This window comes from Dendrobates tinctorius, unplaced genomic scaffold, assembly GCF_039654945.1.
Source record: "Dendrobates tinctorius isolate UK_male_01 unplaced genomic scaffold, ASM3965494v1 ptg000404l, whole genome shotgun sequence".
Taxonomy (NCBI): domain Eukaryota; kingdom Metazoa; phylum Chordata; class Amphibia; order Anura; family Dendrobatidae; genus Dendrobates; species Dendrobates tinctorius.
This window is the reverse complement of record NW_027362069.1, coordinates 2233471-2261241: the sequence shown is the minus strand read 5'-3', so window position 1 is coordinate 2261241 and position 27771 is coordinate 2233471. Positions and strand designations below refer to the sequence as shown.

Genomic DNA, 27771 nt, shown 5'->3' with positions numbered 1-27771 from the left:
ACACACAGGGTTCTGAGACTGAAGCTGGGGGTATACAGGTGTATATAGTGTGAGAGATGCGGGGTCTGTGACTGAAGCTTGGGGTATACAGGTGTATACATTATACACAGGGGTTTGCGACTGAAGCTGGGGGTATATGGGTGTATACAGTGTGCACAGGGGTCTGCGACTGAATCTGGGGGTATACGGGTGTATACAGTGTACACAGAGGCGTCTGCGACCGAAGCTGGGGGTATATGGGTGTATACAGCGTACACAGGGGTCTGTGCCCGAAGATGGGGGTATACGGGTGTATACAGGGCACAATGAAGGGTCTGCGACCGTAGCTGGGCGTATATGGGTGTATACAGCGTACACTGTGGGGTCTGAGACCGAAGCTAGGGGTATACAGCGTACACAGAGGGGTCTGTGACTGAAGATGGGGGTATACAGAGTACACAGAGGGGTCCACACAAACACGGCTCCGCTCTGTACACCTCGTACACACAGGGCTCCGCTCCATACACCTCGTACACACACGGCTCCGCTCCGTACACCTCCGTACAAACAGGGCTTCGCTCCGTACACCTCCTACACACGCGGCTCCGCTCCGTACACCTCGTACACACACGGTTCCGCTCCGTACACCTCGTACACACACGGCTCCGCTCCGTACACCTCGTACACACACGGCTCCGCTCCGTACACCTCATACACACACGGCTCCGCTCCGTACACCTTGTACACACATGGCTCCGCTCCGTACACCTCATACACACACGCGGCTCCGCTCCGTGCACCTCGTACACACACAGATCGGCTCCGTACACCTCGTACACACACGGCTCCACTCCGTACACCTCGTACACACAGGGCTCTGCTCCGTACACCTCGTACACACACGGCTCCGCTCCGTACACCTCGTACACACAGGGCTCTGCTCCGTACACCTCGTACACGCACGGCTCCGCTCTGTACACCATGTACACACTCGGCTCCGCTCCGTACACCTCGTACACACGCGGCTCCACTCCGTACACCTCGTACACACAGGGCTCCGCTCCGTACACCTCGTATACACACGGCTCCGCTCCGTACACCTCGCACACACACGGCTCCTCTCCGTACACCTCGTATACACACGGCTCTGCTCCGTACACCTCGTACACGCACGGCTCCGCTCTGTACACCATGTACACACTCGGCTCCGCTCCGTACACCTCGTACACACGCGGCTCCACTCCGTACACCTCGTACACACAGGGCTCCGCTCCGTACACCTCGTATACACACGGCTCCGCTCCGTACACCTCGCACACACACGGCTCCTCTCCGTACACCTCGTACACACACGGCTCCGCTCTGTACACCTCGTACACACACGGCTCCGCTCCGTACACCTCGCACACACACGGCTCCTCTCTGTACACCTCGTACACACACGGCTCCGTACACCTTGTACACACACGGCTCCGCTCCGTACACCTTGTACACACACGGCTCCGCTCCATACACCTCGTACACACGGCTCCGCTCCGTACACCTCGTACACACACGGCTCCGCTCCGTACACCTCATACACACACAGATCCGCTCCGTACACCTCGTACACACGCGGCTCCGCTCCGTACACCTCGTACACACACGGCTCCGCTCCGTACACCTCGCACACCCACGGCTCCTCTCCGTACACCTCGTACACACACGGCTCCGCTCCGTACACCTCGTACACACACGGCTCCGCTCCGTACACCTCGTACACACACGGCTCCGCTCCGTACACCTTGTACACACACGGCTCCGCTCCGTACACCTCGTACACACGCGGCTCCCCTCCGTACACCTCGTACACACAGGGCTCCGCTCCGTACACCTCGTACACACACGGCTCCGCTCCGTACACCTCGCACACCCACGGCTCCTCTCCGTACACCTCGTACACACACGGCTCCGCTCCGTACACCTCGTACACACACGGCTCCGCTCCGTACACCTCGTACACATACGGCTCCGCTCCATACACCTCGTACACACACAGATCCGCTCCGTACACCTCGTACACACACGGCTCCACTCCGTACACCTCGTATACACACGGCTCCGCTCCGTACACCTCGCACACACACGGCTCCTCTCCGTACACCTCGTACACACACGGCTCCTCTCCGTACACCTCGTACACACACGGCTCCGCTCCGTACACCTCGTACACACACGGCTCCGCTCCGTACACCTCGCACACACACGGCTCCTCTCCGTACACCTCGTACACACACGGCTCCGCTCCGTACACCTTGTACACACACGGCTCCGCTCCGTACACCTCGTACACACACGGCTCCGCTCCGTACACCTCGTACACACACGGCTCCGCTCCGTACACCTCGTACACACACGGCTCCGCTCCGTACACCTCGCACACACACGGCTCCTTTCCGTACACCTCGTACACACACGGCTCCGCTCCGTACACCTCGTACACACACGGCTCCGCTCCGTACACCTCGCACACACACGGCTCCTCTCCGTACACCTCGTACACACACGGCTCCGCTCCGTACACCTCGCACACACACGGCTCCGCTCCGTACACCTCGTACACACACGGCTCCGCTCCGTACACCTCGCACACACACGGCTCCTCTCCGTACACCTCGTACACACACGGCTCCTCTCCGTACACCTCGTACACACACGGCTCCGCTCCGTACACCTCGTACACACACGGCTCCGCTCCGCACACCTCGTACACACACAGTTCTGCTACATCCACCCTGTAAACCCCTCCTGACCCCACACAGAAACTTCCCCTCATCCAGCACCATGACAACCAGCACAGCAGAGTCCTACACACACTGAGGCCCCTGATCATGTGACCCCTGACTCCACCCCTCCTGTGACCTCATCACAGGTCCTGTGCACAGAGCAGCTGTAGAAATCTCCGGCCTCGGGGGTCTCACCAGACTTCGCTCTTTTCTTGCAGGGGCCGCAGTGGATTTCATCCCGGATCCATAGAGCTGAATAGAGGAGCGATGTTCCTTCACTCTGATGGGAATTGATGGTGACGTTTGTCCAACGTCGACGTTACCGAGTAAATCCCCCCAGGACTGCAGCCGGTAAAGACCCCGATATCCACAGGTGTCCCCTCTAATTGGGGGAAAGGGATAGAAAAGCCTCTTATCCAGAGGGGAAACCCTGTACATGGAGACATCGGCCTCAGATCTCTCCTGTCCTGTTCTTCCAGAAAAGCCTCAGACTTCTGTGTGTGACTCAGAGCTGAGATCTAACGGGAGAGAAGATTCCAGTGCGGGGAAGACGGGAAACCTTCATATAGACGGCCGGTGGGGATGGAGGCAGTGACCGACTCTGGCCAAATCTGTCTCTAGAGCCGTAGTAGGAGATGAAGATGTCGTCCTCATCATGAAGGAGTTATTTCTCATGTCGCGTGTAATGAATATCTCCTGCAGTATTGCTAATGCCGATTCCAGTGTCGGTAATGAGACGAGAATTAGCGTTATGGAAGATGAGTCTATGAGGAACGTGTTCAGCTGCCGACTCCGAGGAGGAAACTGCTTGTTGTCTGTGGCCTAAATATATAGGTTTTATTAGTAGATGTCAGGGGAGAAAACTAAACCCTGTAAGATAATAAATCTCCTCATATGTTTCCCTTATTATCTCCAGTAATTGTATTATTACACAGGATTCTTATGATGTTACATCGGATCATCTTCTTCTCATTCAGGTCTCTACAATATCGGATCCTCTCAGTGAAGATCTTCTACAGAAGAGAATTTTCCTGATTTCCCCATCAAGGATGGATATGGACAGAGACAAGATGGCGGAGAGGATGTTACACCTCACCCTAGAGATCCTCTTCCGTCTCACTGGAGAGGTGAGAGATTCTGATGACGTCACATTACATCATTCTTATCTATGGGAATAACAGATGGACAGAACTGGAGAGGTGAGGACTCTGGAAATGTCTGTAGTGAGATTTATTAATGTGTCTCTCCATAACCAGGATTACACAGTGGTGAAGAAGACCTCTAGTGATCGCTGTCAGGACCCTGTGTCTGAGGGATGGGGAAGACCCCTGAGCCCAATCACGGGGCCTGCACCTCACCCCCTGATCCATGAGGACATCAATGACCAGAAGATCTTAGGCCTCATCTACAAGACGATTGAGCTGCTGACTGGAGAGGTGACACTGCTGGGAATGCTGGGACATTATACAGTAACACTATGAAGGGATCGGGGGATGACGGTATCATTGTATGTGTCAGGTTCCTATAAGGTGTCAGGATGTCGCTGTCTATTTCTCCATGAAGGAGTGGGAGTATTTAGAAGGACACAGAGATCTGTACAAGAACGTCATAATGGAGGTTCCCCAGCCCCTCACATCACCAGGTAATAGACAGGACTAAATACACACGGCCTATAATTATCTGTATGTAGAGAATGAATTCAGTCCCTGTATGTGTTTCCTCCAGATCTATCCAGTAAGAGGACAACACCAGAGAGATGTCCCCGTCCTCTTCTTCCACAGGACTGTAACCAAGAAGATCCCAATGTTTCTCAGGATCATCAGGTAGATGGAGAGAAGGTGTCAGGAGATCTCCCCTATGATGTGTATACGGCTGTGAAGGTCTTGTGCTCAGTCTTGTTTTATCCACCAGTATTATATGTTTTATACTTGTGTAATGAGAGCGGTGGAGATGGCAGGATTAGAGCTGATCATAGATGGGACTTCTCCATCTGTCTGTGACTTTTACAATATTTGTTTCAGGGTGAAGATCTGACCCATATTAATACTACAGAGACATATGTAAGGGGTGATGAGCGGTGTAAAGAGGAGATTCCCACATATGACTACCCAGGTGAGTAGTAACCACTGAATGCAGAGAAGTCACAGATTCCTCTCAGTCACCGGCTGTGGCTGCTTTATCGGTGGTGTAGTCCAGCCGTATTACCATGGTCACCATTTTGCCTCTAGACCACAACATTCTCCTCCACCAAAAAACTGTTCAAATGACTTTGGGCATTGAAAGCCCTTTTCTATAGAACTTGTCACCTAGAAGATCCACCTACCCTCTGAGATTAGGAGACGCTGACCAGACGACACAGACACCAGACGGAGGCAGATTTTGGTTGCAACAGGTCCGAGTTTATTGGCCATCCTCCTGACGACCGTAGCCATACACCGCAGCTCCTTTACAGCTCTCCGTATTCAGGCCCAGGTACCTTCACCTTCCTTCTGTTGTAGTGACGTTCCTTGCGGATCTTTTGCTGGGGCTGCCCTAGGCCTATCTACCGCCAACGCTTCACCAGTCCAAGGTCGTCGTCTGTCCTGCGGTTCTTTGTGTCAGGTCCACCCCCTGACTGTCTCTTCCTGTCAGTCCCCTGGTCGAGCTCTCCACCATCGTCAGTCCTCCGTACTGAGTCTTCTCCTCCTGAGCTCCTCCCGGGACTAGCCTAGCCTGGAACCCTGTCCTGTCCTATTTATCCCCTTCCTCAGGAATTTCCCTCCTGGGTTTCTATCTCCCCGCCCCCATGACTAAGTATTTTCTAAAGCCCTAAGCTGCTGTCAAGTCCTGAACTACGCTCCCCCTGCCATCTTGTGGTCAAATCTAGGTATTGCACTCCTTTTCTATCTTCCCCAGCTGTTTCCCTTCTGTCATTGCCAATATCCATCTATAGTGCACAAACCGTCCCTTCTTCCTTCAGTCAAGTCTATCCTTCAAGTCACCTTCCCACACTCTCCGTTCCTTTGTGTATTGTCATCCCCGACAATCATACTCCTTACCTACGTTGTCCTGAAGCTTGTCCACCGTCTGTTGTCGGACTGGTTGTTGGGCCAAACCCGCCACACGTGGGGGGGGCGCCGAACCAAACCGGGAGCACCATGCTCCGAGCAGCCTACTGCTACCCGCCGGCGCGCACGGCACGTGACAGCTTCTTTCAGGTTGGCGAGGTCCACCCGGACTACTCTACGGCATGTACCTCCCACTGCTCTCCGTTTCTGTTACCCTCTACTGTCCGGAACACCATGACCGAGGCCTTTCGCCTACCAGGCCATCGCTAGCGCCCGCCCATCCTTTTAGGGTGTCTGTGGTGTCGGGGACCCACTGACGGACCACTGTCTGGCTCAATATCTTCCGTCTCTTTGTCCATCAAATTAAAAAGAGTCATGGTCGGTGTTTTTATCCTACCCTGTACCCGGGACCTGTTACACTTTTTTATACATACTACACATTAAATCAACTTGTTAGCATACCATTACCTCTACTTTAATAACAGTATGAGTAACAACTTTTCTTTTTTTCCCGTTTTTCCTTTTTTTCTTTCAACACATTTTAAAACAGAACAGGAATACTCCCCCTTCCTTTAACATTAGCACTTTCTCCCCTGCATCCCCGCTTGGTCAGGAGAAAACAATAAACAGCAAAACATAAAAACATTTTCCTTCTCTGGAACACGAAACTGTCCTCTAGGCCTGCACAACGGTGCATCGAAATCCCGGTAGTCCGGGCCATCTCCTGATAGCCGGTGTTATGCCAATAGTAGGGGGCTTCACAGCTGTGGAGCTCCCGGGATGCTGGGAGTGTCTTTGGGGGTTCCTTTTTTTACGGGGGCGCGTGGCCTTCGGGTTCGACGATCACGGCTACCGCATAATAGCCGCGGGGACAGTATTCTTTATAGTATGACACAAGTCCCCCTCCCGCAAAGCCCGGCCGTGACGGATGGAAGTCACATTAAGATATACCTTTTGGCCGGTTGCGAGGTCTCGAATGAACCCGTATCCCTTCTCCAGGTTGGTATACACGAGCCACTGGTGGATCGGAAAGCCACCATGCCTGCCTCTCCTTTTTCGTGGAGCAGGCTCCAGATCTCCCACTCTCGGGCCTTCTTCTCTATGACTTCTGCTACCCATACGGAGGGTCCGTAGTAGGCCACGGAGTTCGGTGGGAGGGATGCGGCCGGGGTCGAGAGCGGGGGAAGAGGCGGCCACAGATTCCGGCGGCCCAGCAGCTGCTGGGGCCGGACGGTGGGCAGGGGCAGCCGTGGGTCCCGGTGGATAGGCTACAGAGCCCAACAAGTGGGCCGCAGCCAGCTTCGGGAGTGAAGTGGACGCGGCCGCGGGGCAGGCCGCAACTGGAGTCGCAGACGGAGCCGGAGTGGTGGCAGGCTTCGGTGGATAGGCCGCCGACTCTCGGTGGAACGTGGCAGGGACGGCCACAGGTGGGTTCCGCACTGGCGACACAAGACATGGCGCCGCCGGGCAGGGTGGCTCGGGGACATGGGCAGAGGCGTCACTCAGCCCAGCAGAGGCCGCAAAGCCCTCTCTCACCCCATTGCCACAGCCTCCGGCAGGCCACCCCGCAACCTCCGATCTTCACCCCGCCATACAGCAGGGTTAGCCTCCAGGCTTTTCGGTCCCACGGGGAGGCTCCCAGGCGATGTCTTCGGCGGCTGCTCCAGCAGGGCCCACAGTCGCTCCTCTTCTCCAACCGATGTCTGGGGTGCTGTCAGTGGCTCCCAGGGGCAGGTCTCCCGATGAGATTTGACCTCTTGACGCCACTGCCACTCCAGGCGTCCGAGATTGCGGCAGCTGCAATAGGTCTGAGTTTATTGGCCGTCCTCCTGACGAATGTAGCCATACACCGCAGCTCCTTTACAGCTCTCTGTATTCAGACCCGGGTACCTTCACCTTCCTTCTGTCGTAGTGATGTTCCTCGCGGATCTTTCGCTGGGGCTGCCCTAGGCCTATGCACCGCCACCGCTTCACCAGTCCAAAGTTGTCGTCCAATCTGTACCCCTGGGGCCTCGTCTGTCCTGCGGTTCTTTGTGTCAGGGCCACCCTCCTGACTGTCTCTTCCTTTCAGTCCCCTGGTCGAGCTCTACACCATCGTCAGTCCTCTGTACTGTGTCTTCTCCTCCTGAGCTACTCCCGGGACTAGCCTAGCCTAGAACCCTGTCCTGTCCTACTTATCCCCTTCCTCGGGAATTTCCCTCCTGGGTTCCTATCTCCCCGCCCCATGACTAAGTAGTTTCTAAAGCCCTAAGCTGCTGTCAAGTCCTGAACTACGCTCCCCCTGCCATCTTGTGGTCAAATCTAGGTATTGCACTCCTTTTCTATCTTCCCCAGCTGTTTCCCTTCTGTCATTACCAATATCCGTCTAGAGTGCACAAACCGTCCCTTCTTCCTTCAGTCAAGTCTGTCCGTCAACTCACCTTCCCCACACTCCCTACAAGACCAGGTCCAGTCTTTCTGGCCAAACTTCCCTTTTATGAGCGACAACAGTAAATGTGCCGTGAGGCCAAGTGTGAATTTCTGTCCAATAGCAGCAGAGTTTCCCTTTATCCTGACTTTTACATTTGTATTAAAACCAACTAACTTCCAGGAGGATTGTGATAATCTACAGGACAAACATTCCACCTGTGCCCTGATAGATCTCTAAGCTGTGCGTGGCTGAGGGCTGTAATATACATTTATTCCCGCCTGCAGGAGATGTGTTGGCTCCAGCCCTGGTGTCATGGATTCACTCCACGTCACAAATTCCATTATGTTTTCCATCCTAAAGAATTCAGATTACTGCACAATCTTTCCTCAAATGAGGAGAACTAATAGTTTCTCTACTCTTTTGGTCAGGACTCACAGTAGCTCAAATAGTTCACCAGAAATGAGTGCAACTCTGGTTTACTGTTCTCCCCTCATATTTACTGTACATTGTTGTTGGGGATGTAAAATAAGTTTTTACTCTGTCTTTTTCTACATCTTCATTCTGTATGATAGTTTGTGGTGGGATCGGCCTGTCTCACTTATGTAAGTCTGTAACTCCCTGATAGTCTTAACAAAAATCTCTCCATCGCCTCTTCCAAATGCCAAAGGGCTAAATTTAAAGGGAACCTGTCAGCAGGATTGTGCTCAGTAACCTACAGACACTGTCAGGTCAGTGCCGTTATACTGATTACAATGATACCTGGTGATGAAATCCGTCTTGTGGTTGTTGTTTAATCTGTATTTGTAGTTTTCAGTTAATGAGATTCTCGTGCTCTGGGGCGGGGCTGTGGGCGGGGCTTTATGTGGTGCTCTGATTATATATTCATTTGTATTGGCTAATGACAGGTCGCTGACCCCTCACTGACCTGCCCCCCATTATTACATAATGCATATAATAGCATTGATATTATTGGTGATAATGCCTATAATATTGTGGCTATTGTGAGGCTTAGAAAAAAATTACATCCAGCAAAATGTCACCGGCGATGGCGGCGCCTGCGCAGTAGCATCTATCTCTTATCAGGTGCTTCTGTGGTGTCAGATGGCAAGAAGAATAGTCAGGTAGCTGGGTCAGAACCAGAAGGACAGAACACAGAATCAGAAGACACAAGAGTAGTCAGTAAACGGGCCACGGTCACAGCAGGGAACAAATACACAAGCCGCAAGCTGAGCACAGAGGACTGAACCAGAGGAGAACAGCGCTGTATCTGGCAGATTCCGGCCATGTGCTTTGCGCTTTAGTAGGGTGTGGTACTTTCCAATTGGCTGAAGTAGGGAGCAGATTACTCCAGCTGGACAGCAGGAACAGATCCCAGATGAGATTGGACACACCATATGCAGAAGCCCTAATATAACTAAATGACAGAAAACCAGAATAGTAGAAATCCCCATAAAGTGATTCCATTTTACAAATTAATTCACTGAGGGTTATAATCCTTAGGAGGAGTGAATATTGTGACTCCACAGCCACTTTCCGGAAATTAACACGCAGTGGATGTTGGAGAGTGAAAATTACACATTTGCCATTTTATTACCCAGCACATAGTGCCCAGATTGTTCTCCAGGAGACACCGCAAATTAAGTGGGTTCTTCTCACTATAATATTGCTAAATACAGGGATCCTAAATGTTGTTTGCGCACACTGCAAGACTCCGAAGTGAGAGCGGATTTTGCTGGATTGGTTTATGGAAACCTTGTTGCTTTTCAACAGCCTTTGAGCCACTAATAGTGTGGGAACCTCTGTTTTTCCATTGACAGATGATGGACCTGAGTGCGGACTTGTTTTTTGTGAGATGAGAATTGGTATTATTTTCGCCTACATAACATTGATTGGTTTCTTTTTATTGGATATTTGGGAGGCAGAATGAACCAACAGTTGAACACCGCACACTACTGGTTCATCCAACAAGGTTTTCTATTAGACTGTGAACTGTCATTGTCTTGGTAAACAAGTAAAGTTTTTTTTACATAGCTTGCCATTTTTATGGACAGTTTAAATAGAAATGTTCAAAAATATAAAACTCAAGGATATTTTATTAAAAAATAATAATTATTTTTTATCTTAGCAGATGACTGTACCAGGAGATCAGAGGGACAGCTGACATCTTCAAATTTTAAATCTGATGATCTTGAGATCCTACAAGATACAACTGAAGTGATTGCTATTACTCCAGATATATCATCATCCATTCACAGCAAAGATCTGTCATCTGATCCTATGAAACAGGTCCCATCTTCTGATTCTTCTGATTCATTACCGACTACTAAGGAAAATCAAAGTCACAAAAGAGGCAATAAAAAACAAACTGCTCCTAAAGCAAAGAAGTCATTTTCATGTTCAGAATGCGGGAAATATTTTATCCAGAAATGTAATCTTGTTATACACCAAAGAACTCACTCGGGGGAGAAGCCTTTTTCCTGTTCAGAATGTGGGAAATGTTTTAAATGGAAATTGTTTCTTGTTAGGCACCAGAGAACTCACACAGGGGAAAAGCCTTTTTCCTGTTCAGAATGTGGGAAATGTTTTAACCGGAAATCAGTTCTTGATAGCCACCAGAGAACTCATACAGAGGAGAAATCTTTTTCATGTCCAGAATGTGAGAAATGTTTTGCACAAAAATCACATTTTGTTAACCACCAGAGAACTCACACAGGGGAGAAGCCTTTTTCGTGTTCAGAATGCGGGAAAGGTTTTATCCAGAAAGGAAATCTTGCTAAACACCAAAGAACTCACACAGGTGAAATCTTGAAGCCTTTTTCATGTTTAAAATGTGGGAAATGTTTTAAACAGAAATCAGACCTTGTTATTCACCAGAGAATTCACACAGGAACAAAACCTTTTTCATGTTCAGAATGTGATAAATGTTTTGCACAGAAATCAAATTTTGTTACCCACCAGAGAACTCACACAGGGGAGAAGCCTTTTTCCTGTTCAGAATGTGGGAAATGTTTTAACCGGAAATTGATTCTGGTTAAGCACCAGAGAACCCACACAGGGGAGAAGCCTTTTTCCTGTTCAGAATGTGGGAAATGTTTCAAATGGAAATCGTTTCTTGTTAAGCACCAGAGAACTCACACAGGGGAGAAGCCTTTTTCCTGTTCAGAATGTGGGAAATGTTTTAACCGGAAATCGGTTCTTGATAGCCACCAGAGAACTCACACAGAGAAATCTTTTTCATGTCCAGAATGTCGGAAATGTTTTGCACATAAATCACATTTTGTTAACCATCAGAGAGTTCACACAGGGGAGAAGCCTTTTTCCTGTTCAGAATGTGGGAAATGTTTTACCCGGAAATCAGTTCGCGATAGACACCAGAGAACCCACACTGGGTAGAAACCTTTTTCCTGTTCAGAATGTGGGAAATGTTTTAACCGGAAATCAGTTCTTGATAGCCACCAAAGAACCCACACAAGGGAGAAGCCTTTTTCATGTTCAAAATGTGGGAAATGTTTTAAATGGAAAAGAAATCTTGATAGGCACCAGAGATCCCACACAGGGGAGAAGCTTTTTTCTTGTTCAAAATGTGGGAAATATTTTAACCGGAAAGCGCTTCTTGATCACCATCAGAGCAGTCACACAGAGGAGAAGACTTTTTCATTTTTTTAATGTGGGAAATATTTTACCTTGAAATCAACTGTTAATAAACATCAGAGTCATCACATAGGGGAGAAGTCTTTTTTATGTTTATAATGTTGGAGTAGTTTTAACCAAAATTGGATTTTCTTAAAAGGGTTGTCTCTTGTCATTCCTCATGTTTGCTGACAAAAGGATAAAACTAAACTTTATTAACTCAAAATATAAAACCATACTCATTATTCACCCCCTGAAGGTCAGTCAGAAGATGACTAATAGAAAAAACATATACCCCACATGTCAGTATATAGGGTGATTAAATAGCAATTTGTATAGCAATTTGGTTATGGACATTCTTAATGATGTTGATACTTATAGGAAAGTAACAAGTTACCCTACTAGTGTTTGTAAAAATGTATTGGAATCTTTTGTAATGGAGGGAGAAAATTTAGGGGTAATTAATAAAAAAAAACTTTTTGAATAAAGATTTTCCTGTCACTCTGGTGTTTTACGGTCTCCCGAAAATGCACAAACAAATTTTTCCCCCTCCATTTCGTCCAATTATATCGAGTATAGGATCACTTAACGAAAGTTTAAGTGTTTGGATTGACAGACATCTACAAACCCTAGTTTCCTAGGGGAGGAAGGTGCCGGACAACGGCCGTTTCGTGATTACTCACTTCTACGGGTCCAGGTGAGGGGATTAGCTAAAGGTCATTCCCTATATAGGATCACAGACCTTACTAATTAACATACATAGCAAGTTGTGAAACAAACATTTACAAAAAAATATATAGTTATACAATATACAGAGTGCAAGATACTAGTAAGGAATAAATCTTTCCATATCGATTTACAAGATAATCTATATTTTTACAATATCATAGGAAGATTATAATCTAAATAACTTTACATACAATTTTTTATATAACATTTTTTATAAAAATACTGATAGTCCCAAAGGACTAAACGACCGGATCGATCTATCAGTATTTTTATAAAAAATGTTATATAAAAAATTGTATGTAAAGTTATTTATTCTGTATATTGTATAACTATATATTTTTTTGTAAATGTTAGTTTTACAACTTGTTATGTATGTTAATTAGTAAGGTCTGTGATCCTATAAAGGGAATGACCTTTAGCAATCCCCTCACCTGGACCCGTAGAAGCGAGTAATCGCGAAACGGCCGTTGTCCGGCACCTCCCTCCCCTAGCATTCCTCCACGTCCTGCATGTCCACACATTTGATGGAATTTATGTGAAATAAAGACGCACAGTTTTTCAGCTACATCGGTGAGTGCTGCATATTTCTTCTTTTTTCACTTCACATTGAAATATTCATGTTTTTTCATGCAAGCACCTCCATTTTTTGACTGAATCATATGCCGCAATACTTCAGATAAAGAGCGCTCCGTCTGGTAATGTGGTGATTTGTGTGCCCTAGTACGCCGTTCACCTGTTTGCTCTTTGCTGGGATCATTCAACTTGTGTAATTGAACTGAGCACAGGGTTTATTTCACTCACTTTTTATCCATACAATGGACACAGATGAAAATATGGAGCTTTCTGATATGAATGCGGTTGAACAGGGACTTTTAGCAGGACGAGAGGATGCAATCGTAAGGAAGAGCTGCATATTATCAGCACAAGATCACTTGAATTTAAAATACAATCATTAGCTGAGAAATCCGATCATTCTGGACTGTAAAATCATTGAAATCATACACTGAATGCAAGAGAGTCCCGAGAGGTTTACGTATCTTCAAGGAAATTTCACAATTTCAAGATGATCCTATTTTCCAAAAGAAATGGACTGATCTCCTTCACCAATGTTCTCTCAATTTATTACAATTGGTAGCAGAGAAAAATGAGCAGGAGTATGATCATCTGACTGAACAGTTGGAGAAAGCGAAATCAGAATTAAAGTCACGCTACACAGAAAACCAAAATACAAATTTTTACAAAAAATTGGATAAAAATCTCGTATTACAACAAATCGATATTAAGAAGAAGAAAAAATAAAAGTTTTTGAGAGATAAAAATGACTACGAAAATAACATGATTTTTTCCTGGAATAAAAATCGTTCCTCTTTTTCTAAAAAGCGGAGATACAACATGGCTCATAAAAATAACTATGAAGGATGGACCACGGATTCGGACTCAAGTGTTGCAGACGATCGAGAGGACTCAAGCATGCTTACTTTTCCTTCTACCTCTAATAATACGCCCGCTTTAGGAAAAAAACAAGACGAGGCCGGAAAATTACAAAATCAAGGAAAGAAACGCAAGCAAGTATCATGGAGGAAATAACACCTCCAAGGACAATCTACGTATAATAAACCTTTCAAAGCGCCAATTATCCAGTGAACATACTGAAGTTCTATCTAAAGGCTTAAATTTTTGTATTCCAGAAAAATTTGATTATGTCGATTTTAGGATTGAATTGTTTAAAAGTATAAGAAAGCTACATCTTAAAAAATCTTTTTCCAGTGTTTCAGCTGCAGTTTCTGTTCCTATACATGAAGGTGAGAAACCTCCAACTATTGGTCCTTTAGGCTTTATGCTAAATTCAGATATCTGTCCCAGACAATTTTTAAGTGATGTTGAAATGTTAATGAGTATAACTGAACCGGATTTCTCCCTGGAATCAGTTAATTCCAACGAAGAAATACCAATACCTTTTAAAGGAGGAATAAAATCAAATTTCATGCCTCCTATATCTCCTGGGAACAGTATCGATCTTTTCCATGATATGGTCATCAAGGATGTAGAAGCTTTACTCTATCCCATGTCAGAAAAAAATTTGAGAGCATCTGAGATGAAAGCTTTGCAAGAAATGAAGGGATGGAGTGATACTGTTTTCAGGAGATCTGATAAAGGAGGGAATTTGGTTCTTTTGGATAAGACATACTATATACAAGATGCCGTAAATCACTTGAATGATAGTAATACCTACTGTATGCTAAATGACAACCCTTTGCATAAATATAAGGACAGATTAAGATCTCTTTTAAGAAAGTATGTTCAATTGGGGATATTATCAAAAAAGAGAGCAGAAAAATTATTTCCAGAATACCCAGAAATTCCCTATTGGTATAGTGTGCCAAAAGTGCACAAGTCTTTAAAAGAGCCTCCGGGTCGCCCTATAATGTCAGGGAAAACTCTTTGACTGAACAACTTTCACAATACTTAGACTGGCTACTAAAACCTTTACTGAAAGCTGTGCCATCCTTTGTAAAAGATTCAGGAGATTTATTGAAAAAATTGAAAGATTTCCATTGGCAACCACATTTCTCCCTTGCATCTATTGATGTTGAGAGTCTATATACCAGCATCCCCCATGATAAAGGCATAGCAGCAATAAAGGAGATTTTACACAAACAAATGACAGGATTTTATTTCCTTTATTATTGAGTCACTTGATTATGTTTTGACACATAATGCCTTCAAATTTCTGGATAAGTGGTATATACAAAGGGTGGGCACAGCAATGGGCACGCCAGTCTCTTGTGTCATACAAAGAGTGGGCACAGCAATGGGCACGCCAGTCTCTTGTGTCATACAAAGAGTGGGCACAGCAATGGGCACGCCAGTCTCTTGTGTCATACAAAGAGTGGGCACAGCAATGGGCACGCCAGTCTCTTGTGTCATACAAAGAGTGGGCACAGCAATGGGCACGCCAGTCTCTTGTGTCATACAAAGGGTGGGCACAGCAATGGGCACGCCAGTCTCTTGTGTTTATGCAAATTTATTCCTAGCACGATTTGAAGAGTTTTATATAAAAACAGCCCTAAATCCACACTTAAGACATTTACAAGCATATTTTCGCTTTGTGGATGATATTTTTATTATCTGGGGGGTTCTCTGGAAGAATTTGCAGATTTTGTAAAATACCTGAACAATGTGAACAGTGACAACATGCGCTTCACATTTTCATTTGGGGGAAACACAATAGATTTTCTTGATGTCAAATTTAAAATAAAAAATGGCTCTTTAAAAACAGAAGTGTTTAGAAAAGAAACCGCAACAAATAATTACTTACATTATAAGAGCGCTCACCCATTACACACTAAAAAGGGACTTCCATATAGTCAAATGCTAAGAGTAAGAAAACTGAATAATGATGAAACCATTTTTAATGAACAAATTTCTGAGCTGAAACAACGTTTTTTGCAAAGGGGATACCCTATGACTTTATTAAATGAAGCATATGAAAGGGTAAAAAAATTTTCTCAGATGGATTTATTAAAGGAAAGGACTAAAAAATTAAATAGTGTAGTCAAACCTACAAAAAAATTTAATTTTTGTTTCAAACATAGTGCAATGGATAGAGCAATACATGCAGCAGTGAGAAAACACTGGCATCTCATTGATGCAGAAAAAACCTCACACACAGATGGTAAATTAGTTCCTCAATTTGCATACAAAAGGGCACATAATATAGGGGATTTATTAGTACATCATAGACTTCGTCCCCCTCAAAAAAATTGGCTACGAGATTTATCAATAAAAGGAAATTATAAATGTGGTCACTGCAGATACTGTCATCTTCACCTGACAGGGAATTCTATACATTTCGGCTCTATGGAACATAAGGTACAAAACTACATTTCTTGTCAAACTAAATTCGTGGTTTATATTATTTTTTGTCCATGTGGTTATTTTTATATTGGAAAAACTATAAGACCACTTACGATACGTTTTGGTGAACACTATAGATCTATTACATCAGGAAAGGGCTCACTGCGATTAATTAAGCATATTCAAGATGTGCATAAAGCTAACCCAGAAATTTTGAGTTTTGCAGGGATTGAAAAGGTCAATTTTCCACCTCAAGGAGGCAACCATGACAAAGCTTTACTGCAACAAGAAGCAAAATGGATCCTGAAAGCGAACGCACAAGGTCCTTTGGGACTAAATGACCGGATCGATCTATCAGTATTTTTATAAAAAATGTTATATAAAAAATTGTATGTAAAGTTATTTAGATTATAATCTTCCTATGATATTGTAAAAATATAGATTATCTTGTAAATCGATATGGAAAGATATATTCTTTACTAGTATCTTGCACTCTGTATATTGTATAACTATATATTTTTTTGTAAATGTTTGTTTCACAACTTGTTTTGTATGTTAATTAGTAAGGTCTGTGATCCTATAAAGGGAATGACCTTTAGTTAATCCCCTCACCTGGACCCGTAGAAGCGAGTAATCGCGAAACGGCCGTTGTCCGGCACCTCTCTCCCCTAGCATTCCTCTAACGTCCTGCATGTCCACACATCATATTGATGGAATTTATGTGAAATAAAGACGCACAGTTTTTCAGCTACATCGGTGAGTGCTGCATATTTCTTCTTTTTTCGCTTCACATTGAAATATTCATGTTTTTTCATGCAAGCACTTCCGTTTTTTGACTGAATTATATACCGCAATACTTCAGATAAATAGCTCCATCTGGTAATGTGGTGATTTGTGCACCCTAGTATGCCGTTCATCTGTTTGCTCTTTGCTGGGTACATATTGGGCTGTTATGAAAGAGTCACCGTAGGAGGCAGACACAAAAATAGAAGCTACGTCCAGAAAACCAGAGAAGTTGGCAACTATCAGATTGCAGACCCCTGAACCTATCAACACAACTAGCAGTAGCCGTGGGGGGTTCCTACGGTGCCCTAGACCCCTCGATCACAGCCGGAGAGCTAAATAGCCTAAAGACAGAAAAGGAAATCTAAACTGCCCCAGAGCAGACCCCAAAGTAAAAGGCAGCCCCCAACATATAATGACGGTGAAGCAAGATGAAAAAACACTCACACAGATAGAAAGATAGGCTGAGCAAACAATGGGGCCCAAACTAACTAAACAGGACAGGAAAGGAAGGTTGCTGTCTGCAATCTGCCAAAACCCTATCAAAGACATAAGCCAACAGGCTGATATGGAAAAAGACCCTGAAGCAGCTAGGCTTCAAAAGCTATATCAGCACTCAGGTACTTTCTGAAGACAGAGCTAAAGGAATTCAGCTCACCCCAGCAGGGAAATCCAGAAAAACAAAGCAAAACAAAGTCAAAGCCAAAATGCAAAAGGCAGAGCAGAAAACTTAGCTTTAGAGGAGCAGGAATTCAGACTGGTCTCCAAGGATCCCACAGAGAAATCACCCGCAGGGCAGAAGGGCGTCGGCGGCCTTATATCCAGTCAGTCACTCCACTCAGCCAGTCATCATCACTAGGCTCAGGTGCTTGATAATCAGGCTCACTACCTTTCTTTACCAGAAGAGGGAGTTCATCGGGCCTCAGTAGTGAAGGGGAAAATGAACTCACAACATTGGGCCGTCTGAAAACTGAGTTTAGTCTAGGACAATTTGTCTGCACTACTAACAGCAGTTACAATACCAAACTAGGGCAGACCCTATAGGAGAAAAACACAAGAATTATACTGTATTTTCACATACTATCTATTCCTGACACTGGAGTGGGTTATAAACTTACACAGTATATAGTCTGAGGTCTGGGATCTGCCAATATGGGGCTAGTTTTCTGACTGTTTCGAATAACATGATACATGATTTTATTTTTTTCTTTTGTCCAGTCTCACTTGAATATAGGTCAATATTAAATAGTCTCCTGATGAGTCGCCTTTGGTCAGGACGATGAAACCCGTAGAAATGAGAGGCTTGGAGAGTGAGTGTGTATACGTCAACTCACCCTATATACTGAACTGTGGGGTACATGTTTTTTCTATTAGTCACCTACTGACTAACCTTCAGGAGGTGAATTATGGGTATAGTTTTACATTTGGAATTAATAAAGTTTAGTTTTATCCTTTTGGCAGAAAACATGAGGAATGACAAGAGACAACCCATTTAAGAAGTTTCAATTTTGGTTAAAACTATTCCAACACTATGAACACAAAAAAGGCTTCTCCCCTATGTGACGTCTCTGATGTTTATTAACAGTTGATTTCCAAGTAAAATCATTTCCCAGATTAAGAAAATGAAAAAGGCTTCTCCCTGTGTGACTGCTCTGATGTCTAACAAGAAGCTCTTTCCGGTTAAAACATTTCCTACATTCTGAACAGGAAAAAGGCTTCTCCCCTGTGTGACTGCTCTGATGTCTAACAAGAAGCGCTTTCCAGGTAAAACATTTCCCACATTCTGAACAGCAAAAAGGCTTCTCCCCTGTGTGGGTTCTCTGGTGAGTAACAAGATTCCATTTCTGGTTAAAACATTTCCCACATTCTGAACAGGAAAAAGGCTTCTCCCCTGTATGGATTATCTGGTGCTTAACAAAATCTGATTTCTCGTTAAAACATTTCCCACATTCTGAACAGGAAAAAGGCTTCTCCCCTGTGTGGGTTCTTTGATGGCAATCAAGACTTATTTTCCATTTAAAACAGTTCCCACATTCTGAACAGGAAAACGGCTTCTCCCCTGTGTGATTTCTATAGTGAGTAACAAAATGTGATTTCTGGATAAAACATTTCCCACATTCTGAACATGAAAAAGGCTTCTCCCCTGTGTGACTGCTCCAATGGCGATCAAGACGTGCTTTCCAGCTAAAACATTTCCCACATTCTGAACATGAAAAAGGCTTCTCTCCTGTGTGAGTTCTCTGGTGTGTTACAAAATGTGATTTCTTGTTAAAACATTTCCCACATTCTGAACATGAAAATGACTTCTTTGCTTTAGGAGCAGTTTGTTTTTTAATGCCTCTTTTGTGACTTTGATTTTCCTTAGTAGTCGGTAATGAATCAGAAGATGGGACCTGTTTCATAGGATCAGATGACAGATCTTTACTGTGAATGGATGATGATATATCTGGAGTAACAGCAATCACTTCAGTTGTATCTTGTAGGATCTCAAGATCATCAGATTTAAAAATTGAAGATGTCAGCTGTCCCTCTGTTCTCCTGGTACAGTCATCTGCTAAGATAATAAAACAAAGTTTTTTAATAAAATATCCTTGAGTTTTATATTTTTGAACATTTCTACTTAAACTGTCCATAAAAATGGCAAGCTATGTAAAAAAACTTTAACCCCTTTCTGCCATATGACGTACTACCCCGTCCATGTGCCCTGGGACTTAATTCCCAAGGACAGGATAGCACGTCAGAGATCAGCGGCGCTCACAGGGTGAGCGCCGCTGATCGCGGCCGGGTGTCAGCTGATTATCACAGCTGACACGTTAGCCCCTGGCACACTGCGATCAAACACGATCGCAGTGTACCGGGGGTTTAGGGAAGCATCGACAGGGAGGGGGCTCCCTCCGTGCTTCCCTGAGACCCCCAGCGCAGCGCGATGTGCTGCGCTGGGGGCCTCCTTACCTGCAGGTCCCTGGATCCCATATGGCTGCGGGGACCTTCAGGGGCCTGCAGGGAGGCGGCTTCGTCAGTGCCTGCAAAGCGCAGGCATGATGAAGCCTTGGGCAGTGCCTATGTGAGATCGCTGATCTGTCACAGCGATCTGTGATGTGTCAGATCAGCGATCTCACACATGACAATGATTTCCCCCCTGGGACAGTATAATAAAGTTAAATAAAGAAAAATAAGAGTAAAAATAATTTATAAAAAAAATCGCTAAATTTAAAAAAAAAAAAATATTCCCTAATAAATTCATTTTTTGGAAATGAAAAAAAAACAAAACAATAAAAGTACACATATTTAGTATCGCCGTGTCCGTAACGACCCACCCTATAAAACTGTCCCATTAGTTAACCCCTTTAGCGAACCCCTTAAAGAAGAAAAATAAAAAAATTATGCTTTATTATCATACTGCCAAACAAAAAGTGTAATAACGCGCGATCAAAAAGACGGATATATATAAACATGGTACCGCTGAAAACGTCATCTTGTCCCGCAAAAAACGAGCCACAACACAGCATCATCAGCGAAAAAATGAAAAAGTTATAGCTCACAGAATAAAGTGATGCAAAAATAATTATTTTTTATATAATAAAGACATAAATGAGGTATCGCTGTAACCGTACTGACCCGAAGAATAAAGCCGCCTTATCAATTTTACCGCATGCAGAATGGTGTAAACGCACCCCCCCAAAAGAAATTCTTGAAATGCTGGTTTTTGTTCATTCTGCGTCCCAAAAATCGGAATAAAAATCGATCAAAAATGTCACGTGCCTGTAAATGGTTCCAATAAAAATGTCAACTCGTCCCACAAAAAATAAGACCTCACATGACTCGGTGGGTCAAAATATGGAAAATTATAGCTCTCAAAATCTGGTAATGCAAAAACTATTTTTACAATAAAAAGCGTCTTTTAGCGTGTGACAGCTTCCAAACATAAAAACCGCCATAAATAGTAAATCAAACCCCCCGTTATCACCCCCTTAGTTAGGGAAGAATAATAAAATAAAAAAAATGTATTTATTTCCATTTTCCCATTAGGGCTAGGGTTTGGGTTAGGGGTGTGTTGGGGTTAAGGTTGGAGTTAGAATTGGGGGTTTCCACTGTTTGGGCACTACAGGTGCTCTCCAAACGCAACATGACGTCTGATCTCAATTCCAGCCAATTCTGCGTTGAAAAAGTCAAACAGTGCTCCCTCCCTTCCAAGCTCTGCCATGCGCCCAAACAGTGTTTTACCCCCACATATGGGGTAGCAGCCTACTCAGGACAAATTGCAAAACAACTTTTGGGGTCCAATTTCTCCTGTTACCTTTGGGAAAATAAAAAAATTGGGGACTAAAAGATCATGTTTGTGGAAAAAATATGATTTTTTTATTTTCACGCTCGGGCGTTATAAACTTCTGTGAAGCACTGGGGGGGTTCAAAGTGCTCACAACACATCAAGGTAAGTTCCGTGGGGGGTCTAGTTTTCAAAATGGTGTCATTTGTGGGGGGTTTCCACTGTTTAGGCACATCAGTGGCTTTCCAAACGCGGCATGGCGTCCAATCCCAATTCCAGCCAAAAAAGTCAAATGGCGCCGTTTCCCTTCCGAGCTCTGCCATGCGCCCAAATAGTGGTTTACCCCCACATGTGGGGTATCAGCGTACTCAGGACAAATTGCACAATAACTTTTAGGGTCCTGTTACCCTTGGGAATAAAAAATTGGGGGGGAAAAGATCATTTTTATGGAAAAAGTATGATTTTTTTAATTGTACGGCTGTACGTTATAAACTTCTGTGAAGCCCTTGTGGGTTCAAAGTTCTCACCACATATCTAGATAAGTTCCTTGGGGGGTCTAGTTTCCAAAATCGGGTCACTTGTGGGGTTTCCACTGTTTAGGTACATCAGGGGCTCTCCAAACGTGACAAGGCGTCCGATCTGAATTCTAGCCAATTTTGCATTGAAAAAGTCAAATGACGCTCCTTCCCTTCTGAGCTCTGCCATGCGTCGAAACAGTGGTTTCCCCCCACATATCAGGTAGCAGCCTACTCAGGACAAATTGAACAATATCTTTTGCAGTCCAATTTCTCCTGGTACCCTTGGTAAAATAAAAAAATTGGACCTGAAGTATTTTTTTTGTGAAAAAAAGTTAAATGTTCAGTTTTTTTAAACATTCAAAAAATTCCTGTGAAGCACCTGAAGGGTTAATAAATTTCTTGAATATGGTTTTGAGCACCTTGAGGGGTGCAGTTTTTAGAATGGTGTCACTTTTGGGTATTTTCTATACTATTATATATATATATATATATATATATATATATATATATATATATATTTATTATGAGAGAGAGAGAGAGCCCTTAAAGTGACTTCAAATGTGATGTGGTCCCTAAAAATAAAATGGTGTTTCAAAAATAAGAAATCGCTGGTCAAATTTTAACCCTTATAACTTCCTAACAAAAAAAAATTTTGGTTCCAAAATTGTGCTGGTTTAAAGTAAACATGTGGTAAATGTTACTTAAGTTTTTTGTGTGGCGTATCTCTGTGATTTAAGGGCATAAAAATTCAAAGTTGGAAAATTGCAAAATTTTCACCAAATTTTCATTTTTTTCACAAATAAACGCAAGTTATTTGAATTAAATTTTACCACTAACATGAAGTACAATATGTCATGAGAAAACAATGTCAGAATCACCGAGATGCATGGAAGTGTTTCAGAGTTATTACCTCATAAAAGGACAGTGGTCAGAATTGTAAAAATTGGCCCGGGCATTAACATGCAAACCACCCTTGGGGCTTAAGGGGTTAATTATTTACCAAGACAATGACAGTTCACAGTCTAATAAAAAACCTTGTTGGATGAACCAGTAGTGTGTGGTGTTCAACTGTTTGTTCATTCTGCCTCCCAAATATCGAATAAAAAGGAACCAATCAATGTTATGTAGGCGAAAATAATACCAATTCTCATCTCACAAAAACAAGTCCCCACTCAGGTCCATCATCTGTCAGTGGAAAAACAGATAAGGCAGGTTACAGTTAGTGCCATAGTTAGGGTTAGTGTTGGGGCTAAAGTAAGGGTTTATTCTAAAGTTAGGGTTAGGCAAAAGAATTAGACTTTTCTCTATTGTCTCCCAAATAATTTGGTCACATCAGAGTTTTGTATTTCCGGAAAAAAATATTAAAAAAAATAAAAATGGCCCGTCAGTGTTATAGTGCAGAGGAGGCTTATCCACTTTCATGTTCTGACAGTGAAGAAAGTGCAGTGTCAGATGGCGATGTGGATTTCGAGGGCTTTAGTAGCAGCGACAGTGATAGTTCAGAAATGAGCAGTGATTCCGGTCCATCCTCACACACAAGGACCAGTACAACAAGAAGGGCAAATAGCGCTTCTGGAGAAATGTCTCCAACTCAGGGAACAATGCCCAGTACTGGCGCTGTCCCTAGTGCTCGGGAATTGCCGCACACCAATGTCCAAGGGGCTTTGCCTCTTGATGTAGCATTTCCCAGATGGGAGGCTTCGGATTCGGCTAAACCATTCATCGCTCATTTTAATGCCATTCCTGGTCTAAATGTGGAGGTGGTGGAAAATTTTGGACCAATTATTTCAAAGAGGGCAAGGTTCAGAATAAAGCTCTATAAAATGTGTGAGAGTTCAACCGGATACACATCAGCTTTTCATATTTATGAGGGGAAAGACAGCCAACTAAACCCACCAGGATGCCCTACTTATCTGGGGACATCTGGAAAAATCGTTTGGGAACTGATAACTCCATTTTTACAAAAAGGCTACAATCTGTATGTTGACAACTACTACACCAGCATACCTCTATTTAAAAGTCTGGTTGTACATAACATAGGGGCTTGTGGGACCATTCGCAAAAACAGTCAGGGGTTTCCACAATCAGTGGTCAAAAAAATTTCCGAAAGGGGCAGTCAGGGGTTTTACACAATAGAGAGCTGCTTGCCCTTAAGTATGAGGATAAAAAAGATATTTTTATCCTGAGCTCGATCCACACAGATGCCACAAGAGCCACTGCAGACCAACAGGGATCCACTACTCCAAAACCTGTGTCTGTCATTGACTACCACAAATATATGGGGGTGTGGACCTTGCAGATCAGGTTCTACAGCCATACCAGGTATCAAGAAAATCATATATCTGGTATATAAAGTTAGTCATTTATTTGTTTCAGGTGGCCACATATAATTCTTTTGTGTTATACAAAAAAGGTCACTGAAACAGGGATTTTTGTGATAAACTCACCGTAAAATCCTTTTCTCCGAGACGCTCATTGGGGGACACGGGTAATGTGGGTGTATGCTACTGCCGCCTGGAGGCTGACACTAAGTGAAAAAAAGAGGTTAGCTCCTTCTCTGCCGTATACACCCTCGCCCGGATTGCGGGCGGAAACCAGTTTAGTGCAAAAGCAGTAGGACAACAACAAAAATCAGCCTTAATGCAGTTAACAATATGTTTAGAAAAGAACCACCCTAATATCATCGAAAATGCATATTAATTAAATAAACAAGAGCTAACTGGCTATCAGGGTGGGTGCTGTGTCCCCCAATGAGCGTCTCGGAGAAAAGGATTTTACGGTGAGTTTATCACAAAAATCCCTGTTTCTCCCTCGCCTCATTGGGGGACACAGGTACTGTGGGACATCCTAAAGCAGTTCCTGGGTGGGAAGTTGACTCACCGATCCAAGCTACATGCACCTCCTGTCTAAAAGGTGCACCACCGCTGCTTGGAGAATCCTTCTACCTAGGCTCGCATCCACTGAAGCCTGAGTATGGGTATTGTAATGTTTGGCAAACATGTGCAGGCTGGACCAGGTTGCTGCCTTGCAAATCTTTTCCATCGAAGCCTGGTGCTGAAGTGCCAAAGAGGCGCCCACTGCCCGAGTAGAGTGTGCTCTGATCCCTGCTGGAACCGGCGCACCCCTGATGCGGTAGGACTCCTGAATAGTCAAATGAATCCACCTCGCTATGGCCGATTTTGAGGCCACGAGTTCCTTCCTGCGCCCCTCGGGGAGCAAGAACTGCGTGTCTGTCTGCCTAAAGGGTGCCGTCCGTGACACGTACCTCCTGAGGACTCTTACCAGGTCCAACGTGTGAAGGGGCTTTTCCACTCGGTGTGCCGATGCTGGACAAAATGAAGGCAAGACAATATCCTCATTAATGTGAAACGAGGAAACGACCTTCGGTAGAAAGGGGGGAGCTGGTCTGAGAACCACCTTATCCATGTGGAAAGTGAGAAACAGGGCTCGACAGGATAGGGCCGTCTGCTCTGAGACTTGCCTGATAGACGTTAACGCTACAAGGAATACCACCTTCCAGGAGAGGTATGACAAAGAAACATCCTGTAGCGTTTCAAATGGAGGTTCCTCCAGAATGCTTAGGACCAGGTTAAGGTCCCAGGCGTCCAGAGGCGCACTATAGGAAGGTACCAAGTGGGAGACCCCCTGGATGAAAGTCTTTACCTGCAAATTTACAGCAATTCTGCGCTGGAACAGGACGGATAAAGCTGATATCTGTCTCCTGAGGGAGCTCGGGGCCAACCCTGAGTCTAGGCCAGACTGGAGAAAGGCCAAGATGTTGGGAATAGAGAATCTCAGTGGAGAATAACTGCGGCCTCGACACCAAGAAAAGAAAACCTTCCAGGTTTGATGGCAAATTCGCGCCGAGGTAGGCTTCCGGGCACTAAAAATTGTAGCAACCACCTCGCGCCCAAACCCCACCTGGGTCAGAATCCAAGATTCAACGGCCATGCCATCAAACACAGGGCCCCTGAGCTCGAGTGGAAGATCGGGCCCTGGGACAGTAGATCTGGGCGCTCTGGCAGTCGCCAAGGAATGTCGGCGAGCAGCTGCACTAGATCCGCGTACCAAGCTTGACGGGGCCAGTTTGGGGCCAGGAGAATCACTGGAACCCCTTCTGTTTTGATCTTTTTGATGACTCTCGGAAGTAGTGGCAGCGGGGGAAATAGATATGAGAGGCAAAACGGGTTCCACGGCAGAACCAACACATCCAAAGCGACTGCCTGCGGGTCCCTGGACCGAGCGACAAACAGGGGCACCTTGGCATTCGCCCCTGAGGCCATCAGGTCCCTATCCGGTGTCCCCCACCATTGGAAAATCTGCTGGAAGATCTCAGGGTGTAGTGATCACTCCCCGGACGCAAGACACTGCTGGCTGAGGAAGTCTACTGTCAAGTTCTCCACGCCCGGGATGTGGACTGCCGATATCACCGAGTGGTTCCTCTCGGTCCAATGCAAAACGTGCCCTACTGTTGTGAGTTCATTTTCCCCTTCACTACTGAGGCCCGATGAACTCCCTCTTCTGGTAAAGAAAGGTAGTGAGCCTGATTGTCAAGCACCTGAGCCTAATGATGATGACTGGCTGAGTGGAGTGACTGACTGGATATAAGGCCGCCGACGCCCTTCTGCCCTGCGGGTGATTTCTCTGTGGGATCCTTGGAGACCAGTCTGAATTCCTGCTCTTCTAAAGCTGAGTTTTTGGCTCTGCCGTTTGCATTTGTGCTTTGACTTTGTTTTGCTTTGTTTTTCTGGATTTCTGCCATTCCCTGCTGGGGTGAGCTGAATTCCTTTAGCTCTGTCTTCAGAAAGTACCTGAGTGCTGATATAGCTTTTGAAGCCTAGCTGCTTCAGGGTCTTTTTCCATATCAGCCTGTTGGCTTATGTCTTTGATAGGGTTTTGGCAGATTGCAGACAGCAACCTTCCTTTCCTGTCCTGTTTAGTTAGTTTGGGCCCCATCGTTTGCTCAGCCTATCTTTCTGTCTGTGTGAGTGTTTTTTCATCTTGCTTCACCGTCATTATATGTTGGGGGCTGCCTTTTACTTTGGGGTCTGCTCTGGGGCAGTTTAGATTTCCTTTTCTGTCTTTAGGCTATTTAGTTCTCCGGCTGTGATCGAGGGGTCTAGGGCACCGTAGGAACCCCCCACAGCTACTGCTAGTTGTGTTGATAGGTTCAGGGGTCTGCAATCTGATAGTTGCCAACTTCTCAGGTTTCCTGGACGTAGCTTCTATTTTTGTGTCTTCCTCCTACGGTGACTCTTTCATAACACCCTACCTTGCGCATGGTTGCTCTGCTGCGGGTGCCCCCTTGATGATTTATGTAAGCCACCGCCGTGGCATTGTCCGATTGAATCCGGACTTGGCGGCCTGCTAGAAGGTGACGAAAATGTTGCAGAGCCAGCCAGATCGCTCGTATCTGCAACAAGTTGATCGGGAGGTGTGCCTCCTGCGGCGACCACCGTCCTTGGGTCGTGTGGTAGCGAAAAAACGCTCCCCAGCCGGGGAGGCTGGCGTCGGTTGTGACCACCAACCAATAGTCTGGGGGAAAGGGTTTCCCCTGAAACAGGGAGGAACTGGTTATCCAACACTCGAGTGACTGTCTGACCTGAGAGGACAACCGGCACCGATGATCGAGCGAGAATGGGTTCTTGTCCCAGGATGACAAGAGGGCGTGCTGCAGGGGGCGAAGATGGAACTGGGTGAACGATATTGCTTCCATCATTTTTCCTAGAATCCTCATCCCGAAACGGATGGTATGAGGGACTGGTTGATGAAATGTCCGGACTCC

General features: G+C 45.2%; 1 pseudogene; it reads left to right on the top strand.

Moving 5' to 3' along the window:
- The first annotated feature begins 7533 nt into the window (after positions 1 to 7533).
- LOC141076417 (uncharacterized) overlaps positions 7534 to 27771 on the top strand; it is an 85161-nt pseudogene continuing 64923 nt past the window's right edge.